Source organism: Schistocerca americana, chromosome X (assembly GCF_021461395.2).
Source record: "Schistocerca americana isolate TAMUIC-IGC-003095 chromosome X, iqSchAmer2.1, whole genome shotgun sequence".
Classification (NCBI taxonomy): Eukaryota; Metazoa; Arthropoda; class Insecta; order Orthoptera; family Acrididae; genus Schistocerca; species Schistocerca americana.
In genome coordinates, this window is record NC_060130.1 from 582,532,107 (window position 1) to 582,558,926 (window position 26,820).

The following is a 26,820-nucleotide window of genomic DNA, read 5'->3' on the forward strand; positions in this document are numbered from 1 at the left end:
TGTCACTTTTACCACCACTAGTGATATATGCTATTATAATATAAAATTTACAATTTTTTAACCTATTTGCTGATTTACATAAATGCCATCTAGCATAAAGTGTGCTAAAATGCACATTAATTTTTATGGTATACAACATGTAAATATTAAATTATTTCTTATATAATTCTTAAATTAATAGTTCACAAAAAGTTAGCCTTTTTGTAAACAGTGAATTAAACTACAAGAAATTACAGGTATAACTCACTACTAAAGCCCTAATTAGCCTCTCTTTTAGCCATAATATATCATAGATCCCTCACACACAAAAAAACTTTGTTCAGTAGTTTGAAGAAAGAAAAAAATTTGCAAATCTACTATAAGGGTAGCAGAACTGATCCACAAAATTATAGTTCAATATCTTTGATATACATCTCTTATTGAGTCTTGGACCATTTCCGAACTCAATCACATAATGAAGTGTATTGAACAGAATGCCCCCCTCCAAGGCAATCAGCATGGAGTCTGCAAACATTGGTCTTGTGAAACTCAAGTCATGCTGTTCTCACATGACACTCTGCAAGGCAGGAATTAAGGAAGTCAGATAGATGCAGTATTTCATGACTCCTGAAAGGCATTTGCTTTAGTACCACTCCAATGCTTATTAACAGAAGTATGTTCATATGGTGTACAGGGCTGCTGAATGGAGACACCTCTACATTGACAGGGTGATGATGTGGACATGTTGAGCATCTTTTGGCACTACTGAAACATGATTAACATGTTAACATTATTGCTTCAGATTTACAGTTCAGTGTCTTCTCGTCAGCCTGCCCTGGCACCTCATACCAGTGACACAATGGAATTCCGCTGACCTCTGTTGTGGGTTCAACTCTGCTGGTTGCTGAGGTTGGTGGAAGTCTTGCAGGCTGATGTCTGGCAGGCTGCAGCTGAAGCCATAGTCTGACAGAGTGCTCACACTGTTTAGAGTGACCTTGATCCCACCCTGGAAGATGATGATGACCTACAATGACCCATTGGGATCTACCACACTATCAGAAGTCATGCAGTCAAATGATCCCAACCCCACTCGACAGTTAGGCACTGCCACCCAGAAATTTGTTCTGCATTGATCAGGGATGGAGGTCCTGGGTGGCCCTCTCTCCCAACAGTGATGATGATGATGATGATGATGATGATGATGGTGCAATAAGCATCATGAGATGTAGTGGTGTTGGAAGACCCTCAGTCTCCCCATCAGTGATGTGGTAGGTGCTACCAAAATGAAGTTCTGTGAGTGGCAGGTTTTCGTTATTTGGATGTTGCCATCTCTGGAATGGCAAGCAGTGTGTTCACGAGAAGTGCTGGGTCCTCCAACACATGGATGTCACTGCACCGTAATAATCATTGCTACTGGTACTACCACCATAAATCCTAATGACCAACTGAATTCAGAGCTAGAGAACTGGGGCATTTCTGGAGACTGGCGTGAGGTAATGATGTGAGGCTCTGTTCATTATGATCAAATTTGGCCCACTTCCTTACCAATTGTCAGGAGTTCTAATTCTGCTGCGTCTGCTCAACAATTTATTACAGTCTCTTAGCTGCACCATCAGGACTCTGAAATGTGTTATTAATCCAAGGTAACATTTGTTACTTGAAATCACAAGAGCTAACAAATACATGTCTTTTCTTCTCTCTTGGTTAACATTTTGCTGAATGTGTAAACTTACGATTGGTGATTAGCACCAATGTATCAACATGTGCTTATGTATGTGACTGACTTGCAGTGTTTATTGTTTCTTTGTGCTGCATATCTATGTCACCACCTCTGCCTGGATTCACCTGTGGTGGTACTAGTGTGGACTTAAGAAAAATTTAATTTCTTCCTCATTTCTGCTCTGAAGTGTAACATTCCCCTCTCCTTCAAGAGATTCATTCCAAATTTACTTTATCTATCTGTTACTGGACTGGTCTGTACATGTTTTGTGTTTACAGTCTTACAGTATTCTGAGTTTAGTACCTTGGTTGCTTCTTGAGCTGAACCATAAGGCTCCTAATCTTAGTCTGTGTTACCTTTATTATCTAACTTGACATTGTCTTTGTGGTCTATTTCCTACTACTAATACACTTTACACTTTCTATTCTTAATTCTCATCACTAGTGTGTATCAATGCCATGGATATTTGATGGCTTGATGATTTGTTTAAGCAAGATATATTGCATTTTAAGCAGAAGTAAATTGCACTAATGAGTTGAATAATCAGGATAACATTTGTTGTGGACACACTAACAATTATTATGCTTTGCTTGCATTTCTCATGATATTGCTTTAAATGTATTAGTGTCTGGTCCAGTGAAATTCTTTCCCTGTCCGAGGTTAACAGTTCACCTAAAGCATGTAATAGGCTGGCTCTGTGCAGGTAATATGTGCAGTGACTCTTCTGTCCAGTACAACACTGGTCAAGAAAAGTTAATCATTGGTGTAGCTGTGATAGTAACTGGCAGTTGAAACTGTGTTCTGGCTATGATGCATTTGGCTCTGTTGGATAGTAATCTGCTATTTCAGAATTCTAATTTTGTCATTGCTCTTGATTTTCCATTTCTGGAACAGCTGACAATCACTGTTTCTGGTGAGAACATGGAGTAAATACAGTGGTCCCAGTTCTCTGCAAATGAGGTTGTCAGCCTAGTACTCCACTTTCACTTTACTGCTACCATTTTCCCAAGAAATAGTTGCATTTCACATATCTGTTCATTAGTCTGTACTACTATGGCTGGACAAATGGGAACAGTTTCTCTGATTCAGTTGTTCAACTCTACTATGGACATAAGTATGTGAGCATCTTTCCATTCTGAAGTGAATAACATTCTTAAGTCTGTACTTTTACCCATTTACTGATGGTGTCCCACTTAATCAGATATGGATGGATCATAAAACATTGATATTGCACATTTATGCCTTCTGCCAGAAATATTATGGTGATATATAAACTAACTTGGTCAGTACTAACATTAACAGTACATATCCAATCAAATGGGACTATATATTTTTGTTTTAGATGTACAGTGTGCTGTAACCCTTTGAGAAAGTCCCTTTGTGCTTGTTGTAACCCTGTCAGAAATTGCACTGGTTTTAGCAGTATTGCATTAAGTTGTCCATCGGTGACATGATGAAATACTTCTTGTAACATTTCTGTTTCGACCCTGCTAATGTTTGCAGTAATTTTGCTAATACCATCCTTTCATCAGGTGCATTTAGGTGACTTTTCACCTCTTTTAAATCACTATTTGGGGTATCCATAGTGCTCTACATGTACAGCTCTGACTCTTTCACTAACTTTTCCACTGTTTTGATAATATTTAGTATCCCTTGTTCCATATTTGCCTGTTGTGTCATTTGCCAACCTACTGCCTGCCATCTCCTGTATGATTCCTCACATTTCATTCGGGCTTACTGTATCCTCATTGTTTGCTGTTCCAACCACCATTTTTAATAGCTTATCCACATAATCCCTCTGGATATCATCATTGGTGCACCACCTAAGAGAAAGGGAATTACCATCAGTCCCCTCTGTCCTTCAGATTAGTGTATACCTACAGAATCAAAGACAAGCAAATAAAAAATAGTGTTAACCTAATTACCCTAACATATATCCCAAAATAACCTATGTACACCTGTATGTAAAATGCATAGTCTCCCTATTTTCTCTTAGATCTAAGTCCATACAGTACATTACAACTTCTCCTTTTGTGGTGATGGCAAAGGAACACGCAGTAATGCTTCCCTCTGCTGACATGGACTACAGATGTCTTAGTTAGTAGTTGCAGTTTTACATTTACCAATGAAGTAATTTTGATGACCTTGTATAGTCCCTGATACTTCATTAAAAACTTTTTTGTTTTGCCCTTTGGAATAAAAGGGTTTTCTAGCAACACCCACTGCCCTATCTTGTATATTGCTGTAGTTTACTAGCTTGTTACTCAGCATGCTCCTGGCTTTCCAAAGCCTTAGTGTTGGCATGCTTTGCTGTTTGCCAAACTTCTCTTAACCATTTAGAAAATTGTTTTACAAACTCACCTTGCCTATCTAATTTCAGTTGAACCACATCAAAACGTCACTTTCCAGTGATCATTTCTTGTTGATAAAATGAATAAGAATGTCTTGCACTAATTTAATTAGGCACATGATTTTTTTTTCATTAGAGTAACATGAGATGGAGCTGCTGGAGACAAATAACAAGGACAGTGTACTAGTTATTACTTTACTGAAAAGTAAAAATTCATATGGATATGATGAGTTACCAGGTAAAATAATGAAAATTTATACGTCATACAATACTATTTCACTTCTTTAGGTACACACCTTTTCAGTCAAATCATTTTCAGGTAGGCATAATCATTAGTGATCAGAAAGATAAAAAAATTATTAAGTTGATAAGTAAAAGCAAATGACTGTTACCATTGGTGTTCAAAAGAGGGAAGGAAAGAGATCCTACAGCCTTACACTGTACAATTTCAGTGGCAATTAACAATCAAGATGCTAGAAGAGTGGGTAAAAATTTCTACTTTTAATTTTTCTATTGAAAATGCAAAATCCTTTCTTTACTCATGTAATATCTAGAATCTAGAATGAGGGTCACCAATAAATTTTAAATATTAGGTACGTTTTTTGGTGTTCATTTTCAGTAATAAGCTTGGCTAGTTGTAACATATGAGGGATTTTAAATTACACCAGTTCAAAGCACAGAAAATTTTTAAAATTCTGTTGTTGATAATTCTTCCGGGTTATATGGCCGTGGTCCATGGAATTCTTCTATTCCTAATGTTTCGTCCAATACTACGTTGGACATATTCAGAGGTATGGCTGGTCCTGCTGAGTCCTGTCGGCAGGACTCTAAAGATGTCCAACGTAGTATTGGACGAAACATTAGGAATAGAAGAATTCCATGGACCACGGTCATATAACCTGGAAGAATTATCAACAACAGTACCATCCGGTCGTGAATGCCTTCATTGTACGATTTTTAAAATTGGTTAGTAACACGAGATGGGGAGGAGGCAACATGTGTGTTTCAGTTTTGTAGAGATATTGTATGAGCCCAGATTTGTTATTGTTGCACTGTGAAGAAGTGTGCTAGATCATCTTACTTCAAAATACTTGATGCTATACACCATGTAAGAGTTAAACTGATGCTCTGGACTTTTAGTATAAATACTGTTTTCAACCTCTCTGGGGAGGTTTTTAAGTTACATAATTTCAGGCACCAAGAAAGGTGGTCCAGTGGTTAAGAAATAGGATTCACATTCAGAAGGAGTTGGATTCCAGTCCCTATTTGACCATCAATATTTAGAATTTCCATGGTTGTCCTATTTTAAACTGATTAAGGCAAGTAGTTGGTTGTTCCTTCATAGAGGACTCAACCAATTTTCTTTCTTATCCTTGTCCTACACATGTTTGTACTCCATCTCTAATGAACTCATTACTGATGGGTATTAAAACCTAACCACTCTTCCATTACATCAAATGGCAACTTTTCATGAGAACTGTTCACTTTAGGAGCAATAAAAATCCTTGGAACTCATATACTTTTAGAAAGTATCAAATATTGAAGTTGCATGACAAGGGTGCAGCGACAGACATCTTTGCCCTCTTAAGAAACCTACAGTTATTTTAGAGCTGGACATTTTGTAAACAGTATAATAATTCAAGTGTAATTTTAATTGTTATTTATTTTCTTCAGTGCTCTCTAAATAATTTGACTGAAGTATTTGACAGAAAAGACCCAAATGATTCATAAATTATTTCTACTGCTACAAAAGTCAGGGAAGTATCATACTACACTGGAAGCCAGAAAAATCAGTAAGGAGGCATAACAGCTGACAAAGTTTGTTAGGAACACTGTGTTATTCTGTCCTGCAGTAATCAGTTTTCTTACTGTTAAGTCAGTTCACCTGCAGACTGTGGAAAGAGTGGCTAGAAATGATGGACAACAAGTGCAGACAATGAAACCAACTATCTGACCACAATGCTCCTCTGCCTAGTCGCTGAAACAGGATGAAGTGGCATTAAGCTATCCCCATGTAAGGCACTGTCCTCTGACCCATGGCTTGCTACTCTCACTAGAGGACCTACCTGTTTGTGATAGCTGTTTCAGTAGCAGTAAATCAGATTGTAATGGACTGTATTTCATATTCTGAAAAGTGAACACCAGAAATAGTGCCATTCTATCTTTCTGAGCTGACAACAAAATATGTGTGGTATATATTTTCAAATTTTAGTGTTTTTTGAATTCCAGCCTTAACTGTCTGAAGATTTTAATGTATTGTAGACTGACTGTCACATCTATTTTTAGTTTAATAGTTAGCCTGCCACTTGAATCCGGGGGTAGAGCTTAAAAGTTTTTTCCCCTCTCTCTCTCTCTCTCTCTTGTGCTTCCTCCTTGTTTTGTTGTGAATTGTAAAGACTGATGAAGTACATGTCCATTTTCATTTTAGAAGTAAAGGATACATTACTTTAGTGGCAGTGTTCACTCATCTATAAATAATTTATTAAAGGGCACACAAGAAAAAGATGTCTCAACAGTTTTCAAACTAGCAATGTGCAATAGAATAGTTTTCTATTCCTCTGACCACAACTTATTAACGGATTTAGAATTTGATTTTGTAAATGAGTGATCAGTTTTCCCTGTAGTATATTCCTTTTTAAACGACATAATATAAGGTGTTGATAAAAAATTATGGCAACTGGATACCTTTTCTGACTTAAAAAAGTGTTCAGGTTTCTCAATTAGAGTTATTTTGTTGTTGCTGTTGTTAAATTCTTTGCTGCCACGCGGGATTAGCTGAGCAATCTAAGGTGCTGCAGTCATGGACTGGGCGGCTGGTCCTGGCAGAGGTTCGAGTCCTCCCTCAGGCGTGGGTGTGTGCGTTTGTCCTTAGGATAATTTAGGTTAAGTTGTGTGTAAGCTTAGGGACTGATGACCTTAGCAGTTAAATCCCATAAGATTTCACACACATTTGAACATTTGAATTAATTGCTTGTCTTTAGCTGTTGCAGAAAACACAAAAGCTGTTTTGTGTATGGGCAGCAGAAGCCTAACTGTTGCACATTCCTATCAATATCTGATCAATATGGCATATCATAGCAGGTTGAATCAACTGTGATAAAACACACTTCTGCTCACACTGATATTCAGTACTCTTGTAATGGTAGCACACATAGTGAAGTAGAGGAATAAATTTGATGTGATAGATAACTGTTAGGAAGCTCTCATGGAAATCACATATTCATGACTTGTGGAAATTGGATGCAGCTATCTCAGTTATTAGAAAATTCCCCACATTCAGCATCAGAAATGCAATGAAACTTATTATTTCGCATAATTTCCCTTCTTCATGGCATTAGGATAGTTTTTTGTGACAACTCTGTTCAAGCACATATGTAGTGTTATTTGATATACCTCATGTAGGTATCTGTTGGCAAAGCTTGGAATTTTTGAATTACCTTTGCGGCATTACCACTTTCCTATGAGATGTGCAGATGGCAATGTAAACTTGTTTAAAAGTAACTGCTTATCCAGCCAATGAACACATCAATGATGTTAATGTTGGATATGCTGATGTGGAGCATCCCGAATACTTCCCTTTTAAGAGACTGCTTCTGTTCCTTGCAGAAATACTTTAGACTAATTTTACTTTGATATTATAATAACTATAACTCATGGGAATGAATCAAAATGTAGGAAAAATGTTATTTAAAATATGATTCAGGAATTTTCACATGATGTATTTCATATTCTGAAAAGTGATCAACAGTAAATAAATTGAAATAGTGCCATTCTGTCTGGCTGAGCTGACAACAAAATATGTGTGGTATAAATTTTCAAAATTTTTGTGTTGTTTCCATGGTTTTCTCAAACAATTAAAGGAAATGTTGTAATGCTTTCTATTGACAGGTCATGGCCATTACGTTTCTCATTCATTGGCCATTATTTAAGTTTTCAAAATGAATAAATTCAATCTGTCTTATTATATTAAGGTGGTGGTTGTTGTTGTTGCAGTCATTGTTATCATCACCATTATTTCTAGTTTCATACTTTATAGTTCAATATTTGATATTTCAACTTTTTTTGTTACAACTAGTCAATTACATTTTCCATGGCCATATATCATTGACACAGAAGTCTTCTGAAAGAAAAATAAAATAAAAGGAACCAACCGACTTTTATAGCCCCCCCCCCCCCCCCCAGCCAGGATGGTGTGAGTGGGTGGTGGAGGCAAGGTGGGAGCCCAGTAGTCTCCAGAGAAAGGTGGCCACAAGGGCAACAAGTTCTTTATTGATGCATTTGTGCTATGTAGCACACTGAGTCAGTGGCTGGCTGGCCCCTCACTTCTGCTGAATCATCTGCTTGCATATCCTGCAATGCTAATATGGAGTCTCTGCTGTGCATCGACAGTGTGACAATTCTGGGTGACACCTCAGCTGTGTCACAGCTGGGGATGCACATCATGATGAGGCACCTGTTCTGCTCTGGTGGTAGATAGCTGGTGTGCACAGGGAGTGACCCACTGCCTGTGGGCATGAGTCAGTTGTACTGCTGAAGCAGACCTGGATGGCCTGTTCCACTGTGGCATTAAGTCCAGGAGGGACTTAGTGCATAGAGCTGTTGCCGTGCTGTGGCCTTGAACCAGTGATACCCACTAACAGATCCATGTAGCAACCTTGTCCAGCACAACTGTGTTGTCCTGGTACAGCTGTGAGACTGAGAATAATTTAGTTACAAAATATTGAGTGCTTATAGTTGGCAGCAGCGTGCTTGTTGTGAGTATCCACCACTGTCAGTCATGTATCCTACAAATCACAGCCACTGCTAGTGTCGAAATCTGCCTTGTCTCTTGCTGCACAACTTTGTGCAGTACTGCTGAGCCCACTGTTTCAGCATATCTATGGGCCAATAGTGAAATTCCTGTCATCTAGAATTATTTATCATTTGACATTTGTGATTTCTGGAAGGTTCTGGGACTTATTTATTCTTGGAGTATAGTTATTTACTAAAACTTTCTATGTATGTATAAATAAGAGTACTTTCTGTTGAGACAGGCAGTTCAGATCTGTCTGTCCTTTCATGTGTTTAATAACATGCTGTCAGGATAAAATGGTAATTCTTGTTGATAACCCTATTATCATAACTGGTTCTTGATTCTGGACTCTAGATGACACAAGCTGGTGGAGATGCAGGGCATCTCATACATTGACATCACCATGACTCCAATATGGGTCAGTAAAAGCCATTACTATCATGTGCAGGAAACAGAATGCAAACAATGCATTCTGCCTGTGGTCTAACTTGTGATGGTACCAATGGATACATCAGTCAGTCAGAGGCCAACCTGGCAGCCAGCAGTGTTTTATAAACACATGGCCACAAAACAACAAAATAGCTAAAGAAATTGAACCAAATCACTAAATGCAACGGGTGGGATGACATGATATGTCTTAGCAATGCCTCTTTTATATGTATAAAAACTCAATAGCTGGGACAAGCTTTAGGCAGAAATTAAGAAAACATTTGGTGACAACAAGCAGCAGGTCCACACAGCCAAAAGACAACTCAAGAATAGGGCCCAATGGTAGGTGGTGTGGACACAAATATATATCTATGTATTTTTGCATTGTATCACACAGTGAATCCAAATTTGAGTGAAGCCAACAAATTTTCATAACCAATAAAGGACATTGTGAAGGACATCTATTAAGTGTTCCTTTTGAAGGATATCAACACAACATGGTACTATATTAACTGGTGCCAGCACATTGAGACAATGCCACCAGATTAAGTTGAATGACATTCGACAGACTTCTGAATGAAGTACTGATAGCAGTCATGGAAGAGCATCAGAACATTTTACTGCTAATACAGCAAATGGTATGAGAAGAAATAGGATAGTGATCATTGGCACCCATCTCTACTAGACAAACCAAGGGGAGAAATACAATTATAAATCCCAGACTTATGCTGCAATCCTTAGACAATGTCCAAGATTCTTAACAACGTAGATACCACCATCCCCCTTGTCAGTTTGGTCACCATGCAGAAAAACAGAGATTTTTAGAACAGAATACAGCATGCCAGTGCATTTCCGTTGTGAATACTATGGGCAAGTCGTACACTACTAGAGAGAATGAAGAAGAGTGGACTGAAACTGTGTTGCAGACTGAGACTTAGACCTGAGACCTCTGCGTTTTGCAGGCAAGTGGTCTACTGACTGAGCTATCCAAGCACACCTTATGACCTGTTGAACTTCCACCGCTACCTTCTCTCCTATGCTCCATTTTTCTCATAACTTTTCCTGTGTAGCTTTGGGTCTGATGCCCCTGGAAGAAAGGCTATTGCAGAGAAATGCCTTAGCCAAAATATAGGAGATTGTTTCCAGAATGAATTTTCACTCTGCTGCAGAGTATGCACTAATTAGGAACTTCCTAGCAGATTAAAACTGTGTGTAGCATGGGGATGCAAACCTGGAACCATACAGAGCTTCTAACTGTGAGCCCAGCAGCTAAATTTAGGAAAACTAAATGAGACAATTATTTTTGGAATTGAGGCCACTGTAGATGAAAATCCTCCATGAATGTTAGTTGTCAAGATGTTGGGAAATCACATCACATCATCATCATCATCTAGTTGAGGGCAGAAAAGTGCTCAGTCTAAAAAAAATCCATATGTCAGCAATGATCATAGCCATTGCAGATGGACTGTTTTACAAATTGCCGTGAACAGCTGCAACTCAACTCTAATGGTATGTGCATAGGGATACTAAACCAGCCTATAAGTGGCCATATCTGTACCATCAATGGAAAATCAGGCTTCATTACCATTACTGACTACCCTCTGGAGTAACATATTATTCAGCTGCCAACAGGTCCCAAACTGACTGACTGCTGGCCATTCTGCATAAGTTTTTGGGTGCTTTCAAGTCTATGGACAAGACAAGGCATATCAAATGACTGAATGTGAAACGTTTTTTTGATGTTGGGGATTATCTCCTAGTCAGTCATCATAGTATGTCTCCAGTGGAACAACAGATAATGAAGAAGAAAATGGAAAATATGCTGCAAGAAGGCATCATTCAGTCATCCTTTCCTGTTGTCCTCATGAAGAAGGAAGATAGCACATGGCATTTTTGTGTTGATTGTTGGCATCTGAATAATACCATGAATGAGGATGAATGTCAGTTGCCACCAATTGATAGCACCTTGCACTGTCTAAAGGGAGCGCCGGTCAGAGTGGCCAAGCGGTTCTAGGCGCTACAGTCTGGAACCGGGCAACCACTATGCTCGCAGGTTCAAATCCTGCCTCGGGCATGGATGTGTGTGATGTCCTTAGGTTAGTTAGGTTTAAGTAGTTCTAAGTTCTAGGGGACTGATGACAACAACAGTTGAGTCCCATAGTGCTCACAGCCATTTTTTGTCTAAAGGGAGCAAATTATTTCTCCACTTTGGACATGCAGTCTGGCAACTGGCAGATTAACATTAACAATTCTAGCTGGGGAAAAGACACCTTCCATAACACCTGATGGCTACTATGATTGCAGAATTATGTGGGTTGGTATGTACAATGCTCTAGCCACCTTTGAAAGCATGATCGGCAACCTGCTGCTACATTGTAAATTGAAAACATGTCTTTTCTAAACTGTATGCCATTTTTGTTTTCTTAAGAATGTTGGAAGAGTATCTAAATCCTTTGAAATCTGTGCTGAAGCTTGTCAGTGGCACAAATCTTAAACCTGAATCCCAGGAAGAGCCCAAGAAATACAAATCTTGTTGCACCTAGCTGATGGGAAGAGGTCCAACCTGATCCAGACAAAGTAAGAATCATAATGGATTTTCCAACTCCTCATCACATATGTGTCTGAGAGGCTTCTTCAGTGTGTGTTCCTACTGCAGGTGCTTCACAAAGGAGTTCTGTTTCATGGCATGGCTACTGTATGAATTGCATCAGAAAGCAGACAAATTTTCTTTGTGTGAGAATGTTGTTCCCATGTTCTGACATCTTCACCAGTCCTTTCACTTCCTGAAAGAATGCCCAGACAGAACTACACATAGACATTAGTGGTTATGGGATAGGCACAGTTCTAATGCAAATCCAATAAGATGCTCAAAGAATGATTGCTTACACCTCCGAAGTACTATCCATGTCTGAGAATAATTACTCTGTGAATGATAAAGAGTGCTATGCAGCTGTTTTGGCAATCAATAAGTTCCACCTCTTTTTATGTGACAGATCATTCATTGTTGTGACCCCATTCTTTAAGCTGGCGTACAACCCTGGAGGATGATTGGTGAGGTGGGAACTGAAGCTTCAGGAATATGTTGTGACAGTCATACACAAAAGTGGATGCAAATAGAAGGGTGTGTACTGTCTTCTGTAGAATCCACTGGAAGAGAATTACAACATGGTAGTATCCAGTCATTTATTCACTAGTGAACATAGCAGCTGAACAAAAGGAAGACCTAGCATGACTTTCGATCATAGAGGAGGAAGAAGCTGTCAAATGAAAATTCATACTAATTTATGGAACATTGTGTAACAGAAATTACTACCCATTGAGGCAGAAATGATTGCTTGTCATTTCAACTCATTTACAACCAGCCATACTGAAGTGTTATAGTGCTCTGACATCAGGTAATCTATGATTTGCAAAGACCCTTGATACATTAGAAAGCAGATATCATTTACTTGGTCTGTACTGATCTGTCAGACATTATGTAAGCCACTGTAGGGAATGCTAACAACACAATTATGTGCCTCAGTTACCCCCAGAACATCTGGTACCAATTCCTTGAGCAGTTAATCCATTCCACCAGGTAGAAAATGACCTCTTGTGGAGGCTTCTGAAGTCAAAGAAACAACCACATTTCTTGCAGATGATGTAATTTTGAAGTGTGGAGTGCTAGTTTTAATTATCTATGACTGTGGAAACCTGTTTCAATCAGGACTGAGGTCAGAGTAATTTCATAATGGCACACTGTCCACAGGATGACAAGTGCCTATGATCTGCAGACAAATGGCCTCACAGAAAGTGTTAGTAAGTAATTTACCAGGTATGCTTTGAAAGCATGTTGACATTAAACAGAGAGGCTGGGATATAACACTGTTTGTTGTGACATTTACATACAGTACAGGAAAACAAGGTACTATTGATTTCACACAGTCTTTCCTGATACACGTTCAAGAGATTCTGAACAATAATGGATACTTCATATACATTTCAACTTGATGATGCCGAGTATGATTACATCAAATAGTCAATCACCCAAACTGAAGAAGCAAGATAACTGACATACATAAGGACTGTGGAAGCCCTGATGATGACCACATTAATTCATTATAGTCAAGGTGAATAAAATACCTTAATTTATTGGCAAAATTGTGGGAGAATGTAATGTACCAGTAAAGGAGACCATGTAGAATTGCCTAGTATGCTCAGTTTTTCAATTCCGTTTGACTGTATCAGATTCTTGTTAAGTTGGTGTACAGGAAAAGATGCGATAAGTGCAGAGAAACCCTGCTAGGTTTTCAACCAGGTGGTTTAGTGAGAGATATATGAAGATCCACAAGGAACTTGAATGAGAATAACTGAACAAGAGGCTGTTGATTTAATTTATGGAATCAGTATGCCATATTTAAGGCAGATGATGTTCAGTATCTAGTAACTTTGATATCAATATGATTTAGTCTACCAACCTGTCTTTTTTCAATAGATATTGTCCCCTTGCTCAGTTTACAAATGGAAGAAGTAGTTCAGGCATCAATAATGATACAAAATGCTGACCAGTGAACTCTAGAAAGTATCTTGGAAGTGACAACAGGACAACAGGAAAGTATGACTGAATGATGCCTTCTTGCAGCATATTTTCCATTTTCTTCTTCATTATCTGTTGTTCCACAGGAGACATACTATGCTGACTGACTAGGAGATAATCCCCAACGTCAAAAAAATGTTTCACATTTAGTCATATATGTAGACTGTGGAAACACTATATTTCCTACAACTAGTGTAAATTTAGTAATTTTTCTCTTGCGTAAGATTCTGTTCAGCCCTGCTGGAGGGTGGGGGAGCAGATGTTGGCTTGTCAATGTGTCTTTTTCTGACCACATCATGTCAAGCTTGTGGACTCACTAGTGGGAAGCAGGACCAAATTTAGCAACACTCATGCTGCAACCATATTCATTTATTACTCTTTTACAGAGTACAGTGATGCTCCATGCCCATGTCCAGCAGGCAGGGTTGGCATCAAACCCACTGTCCCCAACAGTGGTACACTGTCAGGATCCCAGCCATGGCCATCACAGCACAGCTTGGCTTGCAGCAGAGTGTTTTTGCTGGGCAAGCAACTCAGTGACATTTGATGCTAAATCAATGCTGGTGACACAGCCTTTCTTCACAGCCACACAATGAGTGATGGCTATGACCTGCCACACTGCAGCTTGCAACATAGATGATGGCATTCAGGAACAAAATTCTGGCACCTGACATCTGCCTAGCAATATCCAGTAATGCCAGCTGCTAAATGGGCAGTGGCTAGCAGGGTCCCAATTCAACCCTCAGTCCTGTCAGTGCTAAATGTGGAACCGTATGGCAAATTGTCCTATTGATGATGCTGACCAGTTTTGATAGTGGCAGACAGTGCTTGAGCCACAAAACTTCTCCACTCTGGAGTGACTGCTGACTTGGTGCCATTTGCTGGCTGGGTGAACACTATGTAATAGTGCTATGAAATAGTGTATTGTCATGTAGACACTCAAGGTGTCACATAATCTTCCTGTTATAATGCTGGAATCCCAAATTTAAGTAACTCCATTGGTTGCCAAACATTGGTTGTACTGATATACTGGAACCTAAAATGTTGGCATAATGTTGCTGGTTGCATCAGTCTATGGTGGTTATGCACCCATTAAATGGTGACCTTTAAGACTGGCTAATGATGTTATGCTAATAACATATTATTTGTGTTGTTACAGATTATTTTAGTATTGTTTCACATGTTCTCATGATAATTTCATTTTATAAATTCAAATGTTATTTTCTTGCTGAAATTTTGGAATAGATATTTATATGATGAAGACTGCTGGCCTTGGTTACAGAGTGCAACTAGAGCCCATAGTTTGCAGTATCATACCCAAAATTGACCGAGGTCCTTTGTTTTGGAGCTGAGTGGAGAGTCTCAACCAAAAGCTCCATCACTTCTGTGCCAATCTTGGCTGCACATTTCTTGACCTGTACTTTGGGGTGGATAATTTTAATAGTCCCCTTGATAAGTAAGGAGTGCACTATGTAATGATAGCATGTGGTTGGGTAGCAGAATGCACATGTGTTTTTTTCTAGGTTAGACAAAAATTTGAGGCCTTCTAATGAATGCTCACCAATCAGCATGCAGGAAGTATAATCAGATCATGTACAAAGTGAAATCACTTTGAATGTCAACATTTTGACAGTTAATTGCTGAAGTAATCCTGAATTTATTACCTTCCACAAAAGAAAACGCACTCTAATTACACTCAGAACTGATAGTGTCATGAAACCCAAAGTAGATGCTCTGCAGTATTTAACAAGACATGGAACATATACTGAAAAGATCGGTTAGATGCTATAGGAGGGGGAGTGTTCACAGAAACTGACAAAAATATTTTGTCTATAGGGATCAAAATTGTGACTGCAAAGTTATCTGGATGTGAGTAACTGGCCTAGGTGAACTCAAATTAATCATCAGATGTTTGTAGTGACCACCTGGTCTGTTGTAACAGTTGTAAATCATTCAGAGGAAATCTATGGATAGTAGTTGAAAGTACCTCAATCATATAATCATTAGTTCGAGGTGACTTTAACCTATTGAGTATATACTTGTATGTCTATGGATTCACTGCAGGTGTTATGGACGGAAAAGCATTTGAAGCAGTTCTCAGCACATGTTCCAAAAACTGCCTTGAGCACCTAGTTCAGTAACCCACACACAATGGAGATATTTTAGATCTTGTAGATACAAACAGGTCTGACCTTACTGATTGTGTCAGTATAGAAAGAGGGACTAGTGATCATGATGTCATCATAGTGACAATGGTTACTAAATTTCATAAATCTATCAAGAAGGCTAGGAGAGTTTTTACGCTGGATAGAGCAGATAAGCAATTGTTAACATCCTACTTAGACAATGAATAGACATCATTTAGTTTAAATATGATGGGTGTAAAGGAATGGTGGGCAAAGTTTAATCTTATTGTAAGGCACACTCTGTAGAGGTATGTTACAAGTAAGTGGATTAAGGATGGAAAAGGCCCACTGTGGTTTAGTAATAAATTTTAAAAAATGATGAAGAAGCAGAGATAGTGGCACTCTCGTTTCAAAAAAGGCTGCAGAAAAGTTAGAATGGAGTATGGCACAGTGGATAAATTTACACCATCACATGCATTTGCTTTTACAGTGCTGTAAACTGTGTTCCAGCATGTCAGAGTTTTATGTTGTTGAACAGATTACAGCATTCCACAGTGCAAATGCACTTATTGTGTTTGCTGCCAGATTGTATTGTGTAAATCCCACAATATTTCATCGATGCAGCTGCTTGACTTCTTCAGGTGGTGGTGGTTGGTGCTGTCACTGCTGCAAGATGTGACTGATGATTATTGCATGGTGGCATCAAAATTCATCAGGCCAGGAGCAGGTAATACACATGTGTGGGAAGACACTTGCAGTTTGAAGAAAGTGGTGCTCCTAGTGCTCCCTTCCAGGAGGCACAGAAAGGCCTTCCACACACGTGCTGTGGGCACTGACTGTGCTGCTGGATACTCCTGTGGTTAAAAGCTGAATTAAATTTCAGCAGTGCATTGTGTCGAGCCATGACTCTGAAGTTCTTCTTTTCCTGATTGTGATTTAATGGCGGCCAGTGCTGGATTCCAGGTGGCGCTTGATTGAAAACCTGCATCCTTGTTGATATGTTTGTGTGCCATATGGATATGTACGGCCTCCTTATTAAAACAGTCCCAGAAAGATGATGCTGGAGATAAAATTTCAGTTTGTTTGTAAAATGTGCAATGTTCCATGTCCAGGCAATGCTCCATGTCCAGGCAATGCTCCAGTGCCACAATTTATCAGGTTGCCTCAGGCATGTATGATGATGATGATGTTCAACACAACATTCTTGCATGGTTTGGCATATCTGCCCAGTATAAGATTTCCCACATTAGCATGGGATCTTATACACACATATTTCCCAAGGCCAAGGTCATCTTTGACCAAGCACAATAAATTCCTCAATTTTGCTGCTGGCCGAAAAGTACGCTTGATGTCATGCCTATTGATGATTCTCTGTATTCTGGAAGATAAGCTGCCAAAATAGGGCAGGACCACTGTTGCAATGGGTGCCTGCACATCTTCATTTACATCCCTGCTTTGAATTAGCTCAGAACAGAATGTGTGGCCTAGCTATCTATAGGAGTAGCATTCTGTTGAACTGCTGTTCTTAGGTGTTGTAGCTTACCAGGTAGACTGTCAGCATCTGAGGCCGTGTGTACTCTATGCACGTAAGAGTGTAAGGTACCTCCGTGTTGTGCAGAGTGATGGCAGCTCGTAGCTCACAGCAGTGACAGCAGCAAGTACCACCACCTGAAGATGTTGTGTCAATAAAATATTGTGGGATTTGCACAATACAATCTAGGGGCAAACCTGAGAAGCATATTTGCAACAGATCCATTGGGGAAGCCTGAAACGTCGACATCCCAAAATGTCTGAAAATGACCATGTGTCAAAACTACAGTCACAATAAATAATATTTTAACACAGTAAAGCAGAATGACTTAATTTGAAAATACAGAGAAGTTTTATCATTGTGTGACTTTAGAAGAATACAGGATGACTTAGACAGAATTTCTCACTGAGTGAGGTGGCGCAGTGGTTAGCACACTGGACTCACATTTGGGAGGACAATGGTCCAAACCTACATCTGGCCATCCTGATTGAGGTTTTCCGTGATTTCCCTAAATTGGTTCAGGCAAATGCCTGGACAGTTCCTTTGAAAGGGCACGACCAACTTCCTTCCCTATCCTTCCCTAATCTGATGGGTCCAATGACCTCTCTGTTTGATCAATTCCCCCAAATCAACCAACCAACAAACAGAGTTTCTGTTTGGTAGATTTCTCTTAATGTAGAAAAATATAAGTTAATTCAGGTGAGTAGCAAAAACAACCCTGCCAACTTCATAATGTTTGAATACAGTATTGGTGATGTGCTGCTTGACACAGTCATGATGATTAAATGTCTAGCTATTAAGTTGAAAAGTGAATGGAATGATCCTATAAGTTGGTAGTAGTGAAGGCAGATGGCAGACTTTTATTATTTGGAAGCCTGTCTTTCAATGAGATTGTATATAGAACAGCAGTGTGAACCATTCTGAGATTACTGCTCAAGTGTTTGGGATCCCCATCAGGTCAGATTAAAGGAAGACATTGAGCCAATTCAGAGGCATGCTGATAGATTTATTACCAGCAGTTACATGCTGATATGACAGGGATGCTTCATTAACTCAAACAGGACTCCCTGGAGGAAACATGACATTCTTTTTGCAAAACACTGTTGAGAAAATTTAGAGCACTGGCACATTTAAATGGCTGCAGAACAATTATAATTTTGCCAACATGCATTTCACATAAGGACCATGAAGACAATATAAGAGAAATTAGGAGTCATATGGAGGCATATAGACAGTTCTTTTTCCTTCATTCAATGTGTGAGTGGAACAGGAAAAGGGGAGAGATGTTACAGCAGAACATAATATTTATCCTGTATAAAACAGTCAGTGTTCTCTTAAAGTTATTATATGCTTACGTCATTTTATGTTCTTACAACTTCTAAGCTAGTCATTCTTGCCTAGCCGTGAAACATTTCTTTGTGTGTTGTATTTCAATAAAATGGATATTCAGAACATTCTAAAGAATGAATGAGAACAAACAGTAAAACTGACTTTTAACTTATTATATTACCTCATTGTAGTTGTTCATTCAGTGTAGCCAATTGACAACATAGTTCTTTAGGTCCACAAGTTCTGTGCTAAATCCACATACATCATGTTAGTCAGTTATTTGAGAGTCAACTAATCAGTTCAATCTCTGGTTAGCGACTACAACATTTATTTATTCAGTCTTGTGAACAAATTTCTTTCACCCATGTTCTAAGAAACTTTACATGCAACTCATCTCCATCAAATCCATTTCACATCCCTGCAATGAATACTACTTCGCAGCTCTTGCTTTATAAAAATATATGTTTGCCAAAGAAGAAGTGATGAACAAAAATGTTACAGATCACAGATTCAAGAAAGCAATAATTCAATATTCATCTTTCACATAATGGATTTCCAAAAGCTTATTGCATTTTATTGTGACCATATTAGAAAAAAATTAATATAATTCTCATTTGATTTTTGAATAAAATTATAAATCTATCTAGAAAATATAATTGCACATATTGACAGCATATGACCTGAAAATTGTAAAAAAAAGACTGATATCACATCACAAAAATAAGTTGAAACATACTGATGCCCATTCCATAAGACCCTAAACTGAACTCACTGATCCACCTGATAACCTCATAAACTTCTCTGAGTTACTGTAGTACATATCTGCAAGCTGATATTCCATGAATGTTACAGATATAGCTATTTTGATGAATATTTAACTTGAGGAAAGACAGTAGCATAGATTGAGTCCAGTATAGCAGGACCAAAGGATATTTTGGAGAGGCATTTGTCACCTCTGCAAGGTGCTGAGATGCTGGAGTGGTGGGGGTGTGGAGGATCCAGCCAATAGGGATTGTGAAGCAACTACTGAAGTTGGCTACACTGTGCTGAGCAGGATGCTCTGCAACTGGATGGGCAAATTAGCCGTGGGAAACTGTTGGGCAACATCCATTCATGTAGCTGTAATGGCAAATGTCAGAGACACAGCCAGGTATTGCATCTAGTATATTACCAGCCATTCCTGCCAGCTGAAGTCAGTGATCTGCCACTGCAGCACCCTCAGCAAAAGCAGGCTGATTCCATGGTTCAATGTACTATCATGTAGCAACTGCTGGGCTAGGCCACTGCTCCCCATTTTGGAATGCATCTTCTTGACATAGGAACATGGCTTCAACATGGCTTCTTCCATATGGTCATATGGTCACTCCCCCCCATGCTTGACATAGGAACATGGCTTCTTCCATATGGTCAGCCCTGGGCAGCTGTATTTAACCTGCCTTCTCTTCCCCCAGGGCCAGCCTGTCATCATCAAACAGCTGGATAAAATAAGAGAAATCAGGGCTCGCACAAAAAAATTTAAGTGCTCATTTTTCCCGCGTGCCGTTCGAGAGTGGAATAGTAGAGCGACAGCTTGAAAGTGGTTCATTGAACCGTCTGCCAGGCACTTTATTGTGAATAGCAGAGTAATCACATAGATGTAGATGTAGACCATGCTACAATGTCCAGACTGGGCCAGTCAAGACCATACCAATGGCACAGCCATCACCACTGTTGGTGGGCCACAAACATTTGACTGCAGACTGACCATCTGGGTGCTTGGGCACCTCTGCACTCTCAAAGGTCTACAACACTGGGATCCAGCCACCTCTGCATGTGCTAAGGTTGAACTGAGGACTCCTTTGCCCTGTTCCATTGGCACAAGATGCAGTCTGCCATGTTCTCGATGTCAGCAGCTGACACTGCAACCAAGCTACTACAGCTGGAAACTCAGTGAATCCTTTGATAGAGCAGCAGTTGTGGTGCATAGTCTGCAGTACCTTTGACTGGGCCAGAGCCTGGAGGTCAACACACAAGGAGACATCATGCTGGCGTATTTGCCTTACTTTCCAGGGATCAGTACTAGCAGCATTGAAAAATGAATAGCTGTAAATAGACAGAACTAAAAGGGTTTCTTGTATCCGTCCAGTACCTGCTTTTTCTACCAATACATTCAGTGTCAAAAGAACTACTTATGATGAAGATGGGACAACCAATGGAATACACTATTCAATTCAGTGCTTCTGTCGTAGGAACATTCAGTGTAATTTACCAGCAGCATCTTTGTGAAGGGGGAATGGGAGTGGGTGGATGGAAAAAAAGAAAAGAAGATTGACTGGTAGGAAGAAAAACTACCAAGGGAGAAGAAGGCTAGAGGAAGGTGTGGGTGGAAGACAGAATGCTGAAGGCTGTTCATCTGTATCTACATACGTACTCCACAAGTCACCATATGATGTGTGGCAGAGAGTACCTCATACCATTACTAGTCATTTCCTTCCCTGTTCCACTCACAAAGAGAGGGAGAGAAACACCACTGTCTGTATGACTACATACATGCCCTAGTTTCTCTTATCTTAACTTTGTGGTTCTTATGTGAAATGTATGGTGACAGCAGTAGAATCATATTGCAGTCAGCTTCAAATGCCAGTTCTCTATATTTTCTCAATAGTGTTTTGTGAGAAGAATGTTGTCTTCCCTCCAGGGACTCTGATTTTGGTTCACAGAGCATCTCCAAAATATTCACATCTTGAACAAACAAATCTAGCAGCTAGCCTCTGAATTGCTTCAATGTCTTACTTTAATCCAACCTGGTGGGGATCCCAAACACTTGAGCAGCACTCAATTAGTGTTCTTTATGCAATCTTCTTTATATATGAGCTACACTTTTCTAAAATTCTCCCAATAAACCAGAGTCAACCTTTTCTGTTCCCTACTGCCATTCTTACATGCTTATTCAATTTCATATCACTTTGCAGCATCATGTGTAGGTCAAGCAGGACACTACTAGTTCTGTATTTGAACATCATGGGTACGTTTTTCCTACTCACCCACATTAACGTACATTTTTCTGCATTTATAGTAAGCTGCAATTCATCGCACCAAGTATAATTTTGTCTAAGCCATCTTGTATCCTCCTACAGTCACTCAATGATGACTCCTTCCCATACACCACAGCAGTATCAGCAAACAGCTTCAGATTGCTGCTAACTTGCCTGTCAGATTGTTTGTATAGGGTGTCTATCCTAAGAGTCATCAGGCACATTTTCTTTGGTGTTTCAGCAGATACATGCAATTTCAGTTTTGCAGTGTGTAGCTGGAGTCAGGTCAAACAAATATTACTCATCACATCTTTGATATGACACCCACTGTTGACAGGAAGCTTTGGTTTGTTTCTCATTATGAACAAAATGATTTTTAAATTAGGATTTTACATGCCTGTCTGATAGACTGGTCACAAATAACTCTGGTGCGATTTTTGTTTCATCGATAAGTATTAACCTGTTAAGTGGGTAGTTTGTATGCGCGCGCGCATGCCTCTTCCACAGTGGGTAATATATGCCAGCACGCCCGTTCATGGTGGTGCTGCGCACTGTTCTCACATTTTCCTTTACGTTTTCATTGTTGAATTTAAATTGATATTGGGTGGAAATGAATAAAATATATTGCAGAAGTTAACAAAACTGTATTTTCGCCATATTACATATCGTTTTCAGTGTGAAACATTTTAAAACAAGGTGCTGCACACAAGGAAACTTCGCATTCTGTGCACCAGTATGAAGTCTCTTTGCGAAGGCCTTTTCTCGTTCACACCACTCACCTCCTTGTTGGTCTTTTCTTCGTTGTGGGTGGCAGAAGGTCTGGAAAGTGCCTTGCTGTAAGGAGTGTTGCTTTTGGTGTTCGAGGTGGGCGTCCTACTGATGTCCCTTGATGTGGTGAAGATATGGTCAACTGTTCACCAAGACTAATCAGGAAGCTCATTCTACTTTGTTCGCCACCATGCTTCTTGTACAGGCTGTATGCATTGTAGCATGCAATGTCCAACAAGTGGCAGAAAAGCTTCTGATAGTATTTTTTCAGCCTGCTTCTGGCCATCTGGTAGCTTTGTAACTGAGAATCGCACCTATCCACGCCCCTCATATTCTTGTTGTAGTCAACGACAACTTGTTGCTTTTGAACGATTGCCTTCTTTGAGTTTACATTTACAACTGTATCATCATGGAAGGTGCTGACCATAACAACGTCTCTTTTGTCTTTTTATTTCATTACCATCTGCTTGCCTTTGTACCCTGTTATGTACTCCACTTTCTTCAGTTTTTCCTTTTTTTATGTAGTCAGGGAACCCCTTCCTGTCTTGCCGCATTGTGCCGACAACATTGGTGTTATTGCTGGTTAGTTTCTCCACCAAATCTGTACTGGTGTACCAGTTGTCAAGATAAATATAGTGGCCTTTCCCAAGTAGACTGTGTGCAAGCTCCAAAACAATTCGAGAGGTTATTTTTTCATCTGGATAGTGGCTACCATAATTAGTGTCCTTTCCAGTGTAAACAATAAAGTCCCATACGTACCTGAAACTGCTTTCACAGAGTTCGTACAATTTGATGCCAAATCTGCTATGCTTTGATGGAATATATTGCTTCCATCCAAGCCGTCCTTTCCAGAGCAACAACGATTTCTCAATGGTGATGTTCCTTTCTGGCATGTACACTGATCTGAATTTACGCCGCAGATGCTCCATAATGGGGTGAATTTTGAATAGTTTTCTGCTGGTAGTGCCTAGTGGATCGTATGAGGTATTGTCAGCAAAGTGGAGGAATTTCAATAGAAGATGAAACCGCTTTTCACTCATCACTTTCCCGAAGAAAGGTGTGTCAACTGATTCCCTCTTTGAAAAGTACATTTTGTGGTCTGGTTTGTGAAGAATTCCTTGAAGTACAAGCATTCCAATAAGTGTTTTTACCTTGTCGCGTGTAGTATTCTGCCAACTGTGAACCCTGGAGCGTGCTGCTAAATTGGGATGAGAAGCTATGAACTGTTCTGCATATAAGTTTGTCTGTTCATCTACCATTGTGCACAAAGCATCATCCACAAAACACATAAGACAACTCATCACATTGTTTTGTTTTAGAGGCACAACTGTATCACTATTACCACTGAACAAATATTGAATACGAACTGAACTAGCATGCACAAATTCACTAGGTACCATCTGCTGCAGTAGTGTCTTGTTGTCAGATGTTTCTGAATCGAAGTCACTTTCACTAGCCTCAATATCTGTATCTTGTAAACTTTCAGAACTGTCACTGAAATTATCGTCACTTTCTAAAAGCAGCTTCTCAACCTCCGAATCTGATAAGTGACTTCTTTTTGCCATTGCAAAAGATCACTCACTAACGCTGCGGTAAACACAAACAAAAAAGGCACGCTTCTGCGGCTGCTTCACAGGACGCATTTTCTCGATGCGCGCTCAGGTGGACAATGTCATAACTAGCCTAGAACACAATGTGTTGCATGACAAGAGCTGCCATCTAGTGGACGAAGCGCAACTAATACCACAGTGTCAACAGCAGGCCGATAACTCATCATTCCCACTAGCTACTAGCCACAGAAAGCAGTGGACGGATATATCCGTCGAACCCACTGTGCAATAGCAGAGCATGGATGGATATATCCGTCATGCCCACTTAAAAGGTTAACAGGGACAGTAAAATGTGAAAAATAACCAGTGCCCCACCAGCGATGGAACAGTGCTACTGCATGGTGGTAGCAGTCAGCATGGGCCAGGATGCCGCTGTCACTGCTGGAGTACTGGCTATTCTTTGGGTTTTACCATCTCTATTAGTTCAGATCAGCAAAACAAATAGCATACTAGACTAATCTGGGACTGATCTATTGAATGGGAATGTAAAATTCCATGTTAAAAATCATTTTGTTTGTTACAGGGAAGCAAACTATCGCTTTCTGACAACACTGGGCATTGTCTGAAAGACATGATGAGCAATATTTACTTGGGCCAACTCCAAAAACACATTATGAAAACTAGAGAAAACATGCCTGACTACTCTTGGGAGAGAGACCCTGTATATATGGGGAGTATGAGCAGGCGTACCGCACTTCCTGGGAGCACTTCTAATGAAACCCTTGTTTCTGATGGATACTCACAATCAAGGACAATTTACTGGGCTTTTTTTACTTAAGAAGTCTTTGAGGCACTCACATATCTGCGAACTTCTTTCTTGTGCTCATACAAACATTAACAGTCTACAGTGGAGAACCATGTCAAACATTTTCCAGAGATCTAGGAATATGGAATCTGCCTGTCACCTTTCATCCACAGGATACTGTGTGAGAAAAGGACAACCTGGGTTGTACATGAGTGATACTTTCTCAATCCATGCTGACATGTGGACAAAAGCTTTTCCATCCCAGGGAAATTTGTTGAATTCAAACTGAGAATATGCTTAATAAATGTGCAACAAATTGATGTTAAGGATACTGGTTTGGAATTTTGTAGGTCTGTTCTTTTACCCTTCTTATATACAGGAGTCAGCTGTGCTTTTTTCCAGTTACTTGGGACTTTGTGCTGGGTGAGAAATTTGCTATAAAAGCAAACTAAGTGAGGGGCCATTGCTGTGGAAAGTCTGTAGTAGTGATTTTATATTCCATCATCATGGACAGCACCAATATCAGTAAGCAGCAGCTTGGACTTTAACTTAAAACCATTCATAGGATCTTTACATCATTCGGCTTTACCTCTCCATGCTTTTTCTTGATGTCAGGATTAGTTAGTTTTAGTAGACAGCAAAGGACCAAGGGTTGAACTGTTAACTCCTGTGACATGCACCCAGTGCACTTTGCCTGGGGTCTCTACTCCATGCACTGTTACACCCTGTGGTTGGCAAGGTATACCCCCCAAAAAGAGTGTTATACAGGCCAGTGCTGGAGTGTGCATAGCTCAGGCATGGGAAGCCTTGGGTATCCCAAAAACGTTTTTTCAAAACAACAAAAGTGCTGAGATATCATAAGAGCACAAGAAGTGTCATTGGCCATGACATTGTCGATTAAACTATTCCAGGTCACTCGAGAAGCAATGTTCATGACAATGATATATCCACCAACAGCAGCAGATCAGATGAAAGACGTGACATAGCAGGAACATCTATCAGATGTTGGGAAGATTCATGGAAGTGAAGGAATTAAAGGTATTTTTCTTATATGATGCAAGTGGGGCTGGTAGAGTGCCTGTAGCCTGGAAGAATTAAATGTGAATTATAGAATTGTTAAGCAGAACAGTTAAAGCTGATATAGCACCTGTAGCTGGGGAAATTACAGGTTTATTGCACAGTGCAGGTGGAGGTGGCCTAGTGCCCATATCTGGAACAGTGGCATAGGAGAGCTCTTGAAACAGGGTGACTGGATAAACCGCTCAGAGCAAGAGGGATCAATACAGAGTGAAACTTGAAAGGGGTAATAGATTATGGAAGTTTGTACAGATTCCCCTAGTCACAATGTCTTGAAATTACAACTAAAGCAAGATTATCATGGATTTCTTATTGTTGCAAATTCATTTTTCCTAATTGCTATTATATAAAAATGTGGTACAATATGACAGTGGACAAACTGAAAAATTCCCACAGGCCAGTAATTCCAAACGGTAGGGTAGTGCACGTACTATTCAGTTCATGTAGGACAGTTTTGTTTTCCATAGGTTAAGGAAGGGCTTATCTCATAGTACATGTATTCTTCATGGTAGGCATTAATGACAGATAGTGAGTTATTCAAGTAAACGGGTTGAAGATGATATGGAAAGGAACAGATAATAGCAAATCAGATCATAGTGCCAGGAAGCTGCCTTGATACATGCCCCCACCCAGGTAGTGGAGTCATAATCTGCTGCTCACTAATGATGAATTCACTGAAAAATGAGAGAATATATTAGGAATCAAAGAAAGTGCATATACTAAATGTCAGTGTGATAGCAAAGGAAGGATAAATCACATAAATCATCAACAAGA

The 26,820-nt window shown here is 39.6% G+C and overlaps 1 protein-coding gene across 3 annotated transcripts in view; it reads left to right on the plus strand.

The window, feature by feature from the left end:
- The window catches only part of LOC124556704 (solute carrier family 35 member E3-like), a 174,954-nt gene that overhangs the window by 144,370 nt on the left and 3,764 nt on the right, over positions 1–26,820 (plus strand). The window lies entirely within an intron of this gene.